General features: G+C 39.2%; 1 pseudogene; it reads left to right on the forward strand.

Annotated features, from left to right (window-relative positions):
- The first annotated feature begins 1,023 nt into the window (after positions 1 to 1,023).
- Positions 1,024 to 11,105, forward strand: LOC130034387 (eukaryotic translation initiation factor 2 subunit 3, X-linked-like; annotated as a pseudogene).
- Positions 11,106 to 11,697: the final 592 nt, after the last annotated feature.

An 11,697-nucleotide genomic window follows, 5' to 3' on the forward strand; every position in this document is an offset into this window, starting at 1 on the left:
TTTATACTCTTAAATATTATAAAATATTGTTATAAAATACATATACATTTATTCACCAAGGCTATAATTGTATAAATTAAAAGTGGAGTAAAGAAAATTTTTTGTCTTATGCTACCTTAGAAAATTTTGTTTATTAGTAATGCAATCTATGAGGATCCAACTTCAACTTTTGACAAAGCTTTTTAATTGTTCAAATTGTTTTATATGTAAACAAAGGCCAGAAATAAAATTATGTATTTAAGCATAAAATTTATTCTTGTTCAAACTTCCACTTAATAATTAATTTTTATTACTATGTGGTATCTGTATAACCTTTTGTCAATTAAAATTGCAATGCGGTTTTGTGTGTTAACAAGTTTGCATTCGTACTTAATCCTTACATTGTCTGTCTCACCATACTATGACTTAAACACTAACTTCCTATGATTAACTTTTCAGAATACACTTCCAATCTGTATTGGATTTTATATAAGTATACACTAAAGACCTTCTAAAAGACCTCACCAGTAAATACCTAACTAAAATTTTTGTTAATCAATGAGTAAGAAATTTCCACTTTTGTAGGGAAATTAATTAAACCATTACTATTACTCATATCTGCAAATTTACTCTAAATAACAATTTAATGTCTTTGACTCATATGGAAAGTATATTCACAAAGTTTACCAGAATTATAAACAAACAGATGCCATTAATCTTTTATATAGGACAGGGAGAAAACTGTATCTTGCTTCTGAATTACTTTTAAGAATTCTTTTTTTTTTTTTTTTTGCTTTTTGGGTCACACCCAGTGATGTACAGAGGTTACTCCTGGCTCTGCACTCAGGAATTACTCCTGGCAGTGTTCAGGGGGCCATATGGGATGCTGGGAATCGAACCCAGGTCAACCGAGTGCAAGGCAAACGCCATAGCTGCTGTACTATTGCTCCAGTCCCTTAAGAATTATTGATTAAATTATCCTTTAAACAATACAATACTGGGGAATTAGCTAAGTCTATAGGAAAAGTTGGATGAATAAGAAAAATGAGTGGACTTTACTACAAAGCTTTATCCATGATACCAGTAATTCCCCTTGCACTGTGGACAGAGGGCTCCAAATATAGTAGAAGGAAATGCCCAACCAACTTGGAGGAGGAGGGGCTGTGTAAGTGTTACAGGTAGTTATATAGTCTCATTTTAGAGAATCTGTCAGAGAACCATTATATGAAAACATACAAAAGAAATTATATTCCCCTTTGATTTTTCTGCCTTTACAGAATATGCACTCTAGAATTGCCATAAGAGTCTAGAGAAACGTGTTCTAAAATTTACCCAAGAACTGATTCATTTGATGAACAGTGGAGTATGGTCTGTGTAAAGTTCATTTTCCATTAGAAGTGTTCTTGAATCACTACATCTCCATTTACGGTTAATAAAGGCAGAGAAATGTTTATGGACTCTTTAACTTTTCACATCTGTGCTGTCTTTGTGAGCGTCTTTGCTCAGTGATTCATGTCATCAGCAGCAATCATCAGTATAGACTTTGATGAAAGTCTCCATCATCTGATTATTGGATAAAGTGATGCATATAATAGCAACAAATGAAAAATCAAAACCTACAGAAGTCAAATTAACCTTTTGTGCAGAAAAAATAGAAACAACTGCCACTTAGACTAGTCAGATTCTATTGTCATGATATAATGTTCCACAAATGTTTATTGAATAAATTTGTTCTGGAACAAAGTAACAAATGTTGCTTTTCTTGGAAGCTTGGAAAGTACCACATATTTTAAGACTCCAGTTATGAAAGCCTGATTATACAGCTTTACCTGACTCTAAATAAAATGAATATTATATTCTTGCATGCCTTGTGCAGTATATCTGATATTGAACAAATATGACTTCTGCTATGGGCTAGTTGAAGAGACAGGTATGTTTTTTAACTATTTCTCTATACTTTTATTCTTCATCCTTTTAGACACTTTAGATCACAAGTTCCCAGGAGCACTGTTGGTTTTTTGCCTAATATCAGCATGTTCTTGATATCTGACTCAAGTACAGAAACAATGGTAATTTTTTTAACCATTTTAACTCTTCTAATGCAAACTACTGACACAAACTACTGCAATACTGATAGTATTTAAAACCCTTAACTCCTAGTATTTATAACCCTTAACCCCATGTCAAGAATATCAGGTGACATCTCATCTCTGAAGAAATTATTTTACAGAAGAGATCCAGTTCTAAATCTTTGGCTCATGAGTATGAACGGGAGAACTGGGAGCTCCAATCACGAAGACTGGCACAGGGTGGCTTCAGACAGAATCTGACCTTCTGGCGTGCATTTTTTTGAGTGCGTTTTTGCACTGGTGAGTACATATCTGTGTCATAGGCAGGGGGTCATCAGAGTGCTGCTCTCCAGGAAGAGCCAAATTAAAAAGCTTTTTTATCCCAGCAAGAGTGAGTGTGGGGGGGGGGGGCGGGGGGGGGGGAATAACAGTGGCGATTGTATCAGCAAATCGTGGACTTGAAAGTTTTCCATTCTCTATTAGCAGTATGAGTTTTTCCCGAAGAAATACTGGTTCAGTTACTGCAGATCTATTTAGAGCACTCATTCTATTATAGTACATTATTCTCATTGAAAAGATGATAAAAATGAGGGTCAGAGAGGTTTAAAAGTTGTCAACATTGAAGTGATTTCAGACCAACGTGACAAACAGTGATTACTTGCCAGGACAAGTAAGAATTCACCCGAAAGTCAGGGACATGAGAGAGCCCTAAGCTTAAGAGGACATAGAGGCACCTTGCACCTTGGAGAGAAACAGTCTGAAATTAAGAGGCTGCTAAGGTGATTCATACTTTATTTAGGAGGAGATGGGTGAAGAGAGATTTAATGGAAGCTGCAATCCAGAACAGGGCTTACACATGGCTGAGCAACCAGAACAGCCAGGTCTCATGGTGAGGAGAGAGTTCAAAAAGTATAAAGGACATGCCCTTGACCTAAGTGTAGCCTACAGTGTTGGCTCACTCCACACAGGCTAGGATTTCTTTAGGGAAGAAAACAAAGAACTCTCTTTTGTGTGTCTTGTTTTAGTGTGTCAAGACACACAGTCACATCTGGCTGTGCTAAGAACTTGTTTCTGGTTCTACATTCAGGGATCACTCCAAGAGAGCTCAGGGGACCACATGATGTGCCAGGGATTGAACCCAGGTCAGCTATGTGAAAGATAATCATTCTGCCTCTACACAATCTCCCCACAAAAAATACTCTTTATTGCAGGACCCCATTTTTATCCCTCAGCGTGGGTGCTGGCCTCACCTCACAAGTGCACCAACAACAGAAAGACTGCCAAGTATGAGACCTGGGAATAAGGAGAGGAGGGACAGAAGCCAGGCACGAACACAAACTCTCTGGGAAAGTCTCAACAAATGCTGAACTTCTCGTTGACAGCAATTGCAAAACCAAAATCTGTACCTACAAGAATCCACAAAAGAGCCCCCACACACATGCTCACAAAAAAAAAAACAGTCTAATTTAACCTAATCAAATATTATACAGAGGCACCTGCTGGAAAATAAAAAGTATCTACATGTTCAAAGATGTTGATTCAAATACAAAAATGAATAATAGGAATGTAAAGTAGCAAAATGAGCACAATGAAAAATATAACATATGACAACTTCAGATCTCAAAGGAATATATCAACATAAGGGGGAAAAAAGGCTTTTCAGAATCCAACCTCAAAAACATTATTCTGCATGATGAAAAAGTATATCACCCTCACAAAAAGAACATTTAAATTTGCCGTAATATAGAAACTCGAGGAGGTAGAAGAAAACACGGATAAGCAGGTCAAACAGACACAAAAGAACTCAGAAAAAAAATCAAAGACCTATAGCAACATTCAAAAGAATCAAAAAGCTCATAAATAAAAATAATGGGAACTAGAGAGAGAGGGAAAGTGGGGGAAGGCGAAGGGACCTGTCTTGCAATCACTCCACTCTGGTTTGATTCCCTGCATCACAAATGATCCCTGAACCCGAGAGCCCAGGAGTGATTCCTGAGTTCAGAGACAGGAGTAAGCCCTGAGCAGTGAAGGATGTGCCACCCTCCCCCTACCAAAAAAAAAAAAAAGAGTAAGAAAATAAAATCACGTAAAGCAACAATGAACAGAATGTAAAAACCGAAGCTTGGAAAAAGAAAATAGGGATTTAAAATTTGAAGAATGCAATGGTGTTCGATAAAATTTTCTTTTGGTGGAAAGGGAGCTAGAAAGTCAGATATTAGAATTGAACCCCAAATCTCGTACATGTGAAACACGTGCTCTGCCCTTGGGTTACATTCTCAGCAAAATGTGAGATGGTGATAGAGCAATTGGTGGAAATAAGGTAGACCAGTGGAAAATTAAATGAATACCCTAAAAAGAATAATGTAAAAATATTCAGCTGAGACAAGAGAAGGAAAACAATAAAGAAACTCTATGAGAACTATCTAGTTCCATCTGGAATGTTTTCTGGTATGGAGAAGGAAAGGTACAGGAGGGAACAGAAGGTAATTCAAGATAAAGATTTTTACTTTAAAAATCTTTCTGAACCCAAGGACAGAACTCATTATCTGGCTATTTTAATGCAAACACACCTACACATACCCATAGTAATGTAAATCTTAAGAGTTTCAGACAAAAAGGACTATTGAAAGCAGTCAGGGAAATAAAGTTTTCCTCAGATTTGGCTTTCATCAGACTTCTCTGCAGAAACATTACAAGCCAGTGAAGAATATAACAATGTAGTTAAAATGTCATTTTTGATAAAAATGAAATACAGAAGAATATTGTAAATATGAAAGAATATTATATTTCAAGACCCTCGGATATGAAGAAAAAACAAAGCCCTTCATAGGTGAGCAAAATTTAAGAGATTTACCAGCTCTAAATATATGGTACGTAGGGCACTAGCTTAGCATGTGGACAACACAGGCTCAATCCCTGGCATCCCATATGCTTAAGTGTAAGTCATGAGCACCACCAGTGGTTGTGGCCCCAATTACAAAAGTTTTGAAAAATGTTGAAGGAGTTCTTTCTCTAAATTGAAAATATCTAATAAAATATAATATATAATAAAATTTTCCACACAAAAATGAAACAGTGAAATAATCAGAAAGAACCAAGATACTTAAACCACAAAGGCAGAAGCAAGATCTCATATTTCAATAATCACTCGTAATGTAAATAAATTGTAATTAGCGATCAAAAGGCACAGAAAGATCAGATGGATCCAAGAGCAAAAGGGCAAAACCCAAGAAAAAGCTATCTGTAAGAAAAACATGAAGCCATAAGGGCAATTATAGACCAAAAGCAAATGATGGAAACTTGTGCTCCAAGCCAGCAGAAAACATACAAGAGCAGGACCCACTCTTCTTATACCACATAAATGTCCAGAAAAAAAACAGCAAAAGACAATATGGGCATTTTAGGATATTTTATCTGATAAAGAGATTAATATAAAATGGAAATTCTAAACATTTATGCATGCATCATAGTGATGTCTATCGGTGGGCCCCACGGGTGGTGTATGTGAAGCGGGGAGGAGAAAGACGGTCACTTTCTCCCCATCTGCCTCTGCCACCCTGGACCCAAGGTTACTGGGTTCTTGTCTCACCTCACAGAAAATAATTTCAGGAGTAGACAAGCAGTGAAGTAAAACAGATTTTATTTGGAGGTTTTGAAGGGGAGGAGGAGGAGAAAGTGGGAGAGACTGAAGAGTAACATGCTCAAGAGAGAATCTGAGCTTCTCCAAGGGTGGAGAGACCCCTACACACATCCCAGGATTAGACAGAAAGCCTGAAAATACACATCTCAAGAGAGGAGATGGGACGACATATGTGCTCAGGCACCACATGTGCTCGGCCATGTGGGCACAAGCAACACAAGGGCTGTGCAGCATATGTGCACCCTTCCTTTGCTTAAGGTGGCTTTAATAGGTTTTCTCCAACCTTCCCCCACATGGGGCTTCTACCTGGGTCAAAGTCTGTTGCTAAGGAGGTTGCTAGGGTGTAGGGTTGGGAGTGGTGATAGTCTTCTTTGAAATTCCCTTCCTGGCCTTTTGTTCCTGCTGGAGCTTCTATCCAAGGGGTGTCCAGCCTTCTCTGAATCTGTTGCATAGGCCAGGTGAGAGTCTTATTCCGTCTTAGTTTCTGTTTTCTGCAAGCGTGACCTTGGAAACTTCAGGAGTATTACTTCCCAGGAAATTTGCTGCCATTGCCTTGGAGGGGAACATTCCCTATCTGCCTGCCTGCCTATATTAATAGCAGCTCCAAAGAATATATGACAAATTTTAACAGCCCTAAAAAGAGACACGAGAGCTATACAATGATAGTATGGAACTTTAATGCCCTACCTTTGACAACAGACAGATTGTCCAAAGAGAAAGCATCAATTCAAGAATGGCCTTAAATGAGAAATTAAATTAGATCTCTTCAAGACATATTTATAGAACATTCTGCTGCTAAACACCAGAAAACATTCTCAAGAATACACCAAAGGAATTTATTAAAAGTTGGGCAAAGGCTATATGAGTAGAAAGACCAAACAAAATGTACAGATGGCCCATAGGCATGTGAAAAAATTAGTTGTTATTCTTATTAGGGAAATGGAAATCAAAACAGCAATGCTGTTCACTTCATACCTGTGACACTGGATATTCTCCAAAAGACAGAAAGCAACTAGCTTGATAAATACTGTGAAGCTTCCATATGGCCCCACAATACCACTTCTGGGAATATTTCCTGAGGTTACAAAAAAGCACAGTAGAAATGACATCTGCACCTATATGTTCATTGTAGCACTGTTTACAATAACCAGAATCTGGAAAAAATCCAAGTGCCCGAGAACAGAGGACTGGTTAAAGAAATTTTGGCACATCTACACAATGCAATAAGCAGCTGTTAGGAGAGATGAAGTCATGAAATTTGCTTAAAATTAGATAGATATGAAGAGTATCATGCTAAGTAAAATTAGTCAGAAAGAAAGTACAGTCAGAAAGAAAGTACAGATATAGAAGGAGTACAATTCATCTATCTACAGTATTCGGAGATGGTCGTCCTGTTGAGAGCGAATAGAACATCAGGGAAGAGACCATTTCTCATAAACATTGTCTTCATGAGACTCAGCTGTAGTCCAACCTTTCCACACTCATGGTCAAAGTTGGCCAGTACTTGTGCTGCTTGGTTAATGTTTGCTGTTATTAGAACGATGTCACTGCAAAGCAGAGGTGGCATAGTTGCCGATCGTCTATCTTCACTCCTGTTCCTTCCCATTCCAGTCATCATATGATATTCTCAAGGGTGGCATTGAAGAGTTTCGGTGAAATGCTATCACCCTGCCAAACCCCTCTCTTAACATGGATGATCACTTCTTTGTAGAATGGTGAGATCCTGGTAGTGAATCCATAATACAGCTTATAGAGGATCCTGATGTATTGAGTTTGAATGCCCTGTTTGGCTAGGGCTTTGGTGACTGCTTCTGTTTCAACAGAATCAAAGGCCTTCTTTAAATCAATGAACGTCAAACAGAGCAGCATCTTGAACTCCTGAGAAACCTCAATAAGCTTGGTTATCATGTGGATATGTGCTGATAGTGCTGAATCCTTTTCAGAACCCGATTTGATCACATGGTTGTCATTAATCTAATGTTCTGCCAATCCTACTCAGGATGAATTGAGTGAACATCTTGTAGATGACAGATAATAGACAGCTCCGGCGATAGTTGCCAATGTCGTAGATGTCTCTCTTCTTGTACAGTAGTACAGTCCTGCTGGTTTTCTAATGGGACGGAACCTTGCATTCAGACAGGTAGTGTGTGAAGAGCCGAGCCAGAGTATTGATGAGTACTGACAGAAGGTTCTTCAGGTGTTCAGGTCTGACCTTGTCTGGGCCAGGTGCTGTTTGTTTCTTTACCGATGAAATGTTGTGTCGGATTTCTGAAGGGAGAACATTGGGAACGACATATCTATCCTGCAGAATTTGGCATGTGGGCAGTTGGACGTGGCTCTTGAAGAGATCTGTATAGAAGTCATAGATAATCTTCTCCATTGCCCTTCTGGAAGATGTGATAGATCCATCAAGACGTTGGAGGGCAGTCATCTTGGTCTTGTAGTTGGGAAAGGACAGGAGGGAGTTATGAATTCTTTTCCTGACTTCTGCCGCATCTAAGGCACTGCTGCATCAAGTCTTCCTTGATCACTTCTCTGCACTGCTTTGCGAGCTTGAATGTTTGCTTGCAGTTGCTTGAGGCATACGCCAAGCCCCTTTGGTGAATAAGCTCAAGAGTTTTCAAAGACAGGCATTTTTTTTGCGTGACTATCTCTCTCTTGGCATTCCTCGCACAATCATGGAGGTGCTGAACCAGTCGATCATATTCCTTCTTAATGTTGTCAGGGATGGAATATTCCCATGTTGCCACAATAGTGCCAATGAGCTCCCAGTTCGTGGTCATTCTGGGAGTTCTCTTCTTAAACTTTGCAGCCCTTTCTCCCCACACTCTGCAGTAGAATTTTGCACTAAGGAGACGATGGTCAGATCCCGTTTGGAATTTTGGGACAACGGCGACATTGGTCAGGCAAAACCGTCGATTGAATATGATGTGGTCAATTTCATTGTGGAACTGTCCACCGGGAGACTCCCATGTCCAACGTTTAGATTTGGCCTTCTGGAACTGTGAGTTACCATGGATGGTCTTGGTCGACATGATGAAGTCAGATAGTCTCTCACCCTGTTCATTCCATTCTAGGCCATGGGTCCCAATGTGGAGTTCTTTGGCTGATCTTCTCAATCCTATCCTGGCATTAAAATCACCGACAATGATCTGTGTAGATGTAGAAGGTGTCGTCTTCTTTATTAAACTTCTCCAGCTCCATGTAGAACTTCTCAATTTCTCCTTCATAATTGGATGGTGGTGCATAGACAATGAAGACAGAAACTGCCAGCAGTGAACCACATCTATTCAAGTGTAATCATCCTATTCAGTTTGTTAGGTATTCGAATGAATCAATGCTCATGTCCAAGTTCATGTTGTCAAGGACACCAACACCTCCAATGCCTCTTTTTTCACATGTTCCAAGAAACAGTTCTTCCCCAGTGTTGAAAACGGTGTGATTTGATTGATGCCTTCTCGTCTCGGTCAGACCAATGATGTCATACTTGATCTTTAGTGCTTGCACCATCAGGTCCTCGATGGATGCATCTGATGCCAGTATACATGCATTGAAAGTACAGACAGTCATTTTTGTCTTTCTTCATTTTGGCAGCCTAGTTTGGCCTTGAGATTTTATCAGCCTCTCTTTCGTCATCCTTCTTAATGCTGCCATATTGGTGGCTCTTTCAGGATCAGGAGAATGAGACCCATTGTATTCACTGGTTTTGGCATATCAAAAATGCCATGAATAGATTGCCAGACACTGCCATGTGAGTGGGATACGCTTGGTAGCTTGCCAGGCTTTTCGAGAGGGATAGAGGCTTTTAGGGCAACCTCTAATTGCCCTTGTAGGTGTTCCCATGGTTCAAACCATATTTGAATCCTATCAAATATGGTGCGGCAATTCTGGAAGATGGGTATTAAGTGTCTTATGATGTGTCATGTGGCTGTGAAGCATCCCGCTGGTCTGGTTCTGTTGGGCTTCACTCATGTCTGAGTCTTAGCCCGAGCGTCCGGAAGGCATTCTGGAGCATGGTGGCGACTGGGTAGTGGAGGTAGTGGAGGTTCCTTCCTCTTTGGGCAAGATGGCGAGGGCAAGGCAGGTGTGATCTGGGGCAGCTGCATTTTTCTCGCCAGGATCTCACCAAGTTGGATGTTCCACGTTGACACCACTTTCACACGAATTTATCAGTAAACAAGCTACAATTAATATAGGTATGATTGGTCATGTAGTCCATGGGAAGTCCACAGTTGTAAACACTATTTCTGGATTTCACACTGTTAGATTCAAAAATGAACTTGAAAAAAATATTACAATCAAGATTGGATACGCTAATGCTAAGATTTATAAACTTGATGATCCAAGTTGTCCTCGTCCAGAATTATATAGATCCTGTGGCAGTAGTATGCCCGATGAGTTTCCTACAGACATTCTAGGAACCAAAGGGAACTTCAAATTAGTCAGACACGTTTCCTTTGTTGACTGTCCTGGCCACGATATTTTGATGGCTACTATGCTCAATGGTGCAGCAGTGATGGATGTAGCTCTTTGTTGATAGCTGGCAATGAATCTTGCTCACAGCCTGAAACTTCTGAATACCTGGCTTTTATAGAAATCATGAAACTGAAGCCTATTTTGATTCTGCAAAACAAAATGGATTTGGTTAAAGAAAGCCAAGCTAAGGAACAGTATGAACAGATTCTTGCATTTGTACAAGGTACAGTAGCTGAAGGAGCTCCTATTATTCCAATTTCTGCACAGTTGAAATTCAATATTCTAGTTGTCTGTGAGTACATAGTGAAGAAAATTCCAGTACCCCCAAGAGACTTTACTTCAGAACCCAATAAATTATTGTTATTAGATCCTTTGATGTCAACAAACCTGTGAAGGTAATGACCTTAAAGGGGGTGTGGCTGGTGGCAGTATTCTAAAAGGAGTACTAAAGGTAGGCCAGGAGATAGAAGTCAGACCTGGTATTGTTTCCAAAGATAGTGAAGGAAAACTTACGTGTAAACCGATTTTTTTCCAAAATCGTGTCACTTTTTGCAGAGCATAATGACCTTCACTATGCTGCTCCAGGCGGTCTGATTGGAGTTGGAACAAAAATCGACCCCACTTTGTGCAGAGCTGACAGAATGGTGGGGTAGGCACTTGGTGCCATTGGAGCTTTGCCTGAGATCTTCACCTAATTGGAGATTTCCTATTTCCTATTTAGATGGCTTCTCAGTGTGCGTACTGAAGGAGACAAGAAAGCAGCGAAGGTGCAAAAGCTGTCCACAGTGATTCAAAAAAATAACAAAAAAAGAAAAGGAAAAACTGTGGAGAGGACGCTTATACACACTTTTACACTGTTGATGGAAACTCACATTTGGTGTGTAATTATGAAGAGTGATACAGCTATTCCTCAAACATACAAAAGTAGAAATTCCATATGATTCGATGAGTCCTCTCAGAAATTTACCTGAAACATGAAAAACATTAACCTGATTATTAATTTGCATTCTCATATTTATTGAAGTATTCTATACAATAGTCAGTCACAGCTGGAAACAACTTAAATGCCCATTCACTGACAACTTAGAAAAAGGAGGTGTGGTGAATGTACCATAGGAAAAATTGTGATTTTTTTCATTTTTATCTATAAAAACAGGAAGTCGTCCAGTTTACAATGACATTGCTAGGCCATGTTTCGTCGAACAAGTCAGATAAAATAAGTCCCTATTTATTTTAACTTTTTGTGTATGGTCTTACACATTTAAATTTTTTAAAATTTATTGAACCACTGTGATATACAAAGTTACAAGTTGTTCATGACTGAGTTTCAGTCATCCAATGTCTGAGCACTCATCCCTTCAACAGTGTCTACTTCCCTCCAACAAACACTCCATGATTTGCTCATGTGTGGTATATAGAAAAACAGTAAACGAAATAATGCAAAAAAATAAGCCCAGTTAGTAGTTGAAGGAAGGGGGTAAAGGAGTGTTTGAATTTAGCAGGAAGGAGAAATGTATGATGAAGAATAGAAAT

This window comes from Sorex fumeus, unplaced genomic scaffold (assembly GCF_029834395.1).
Source record: "Sorex fumeus unplaced genomic scaffold, SorFum_2.1 ptg000061l, whole genome shotgun sequence".
Lineage (NCBI taxonomy): Eukaryota > Metazoa > Chordata > Mammalia > Eulipotyphla > Soricidae > Sorex > Sorex fumeus.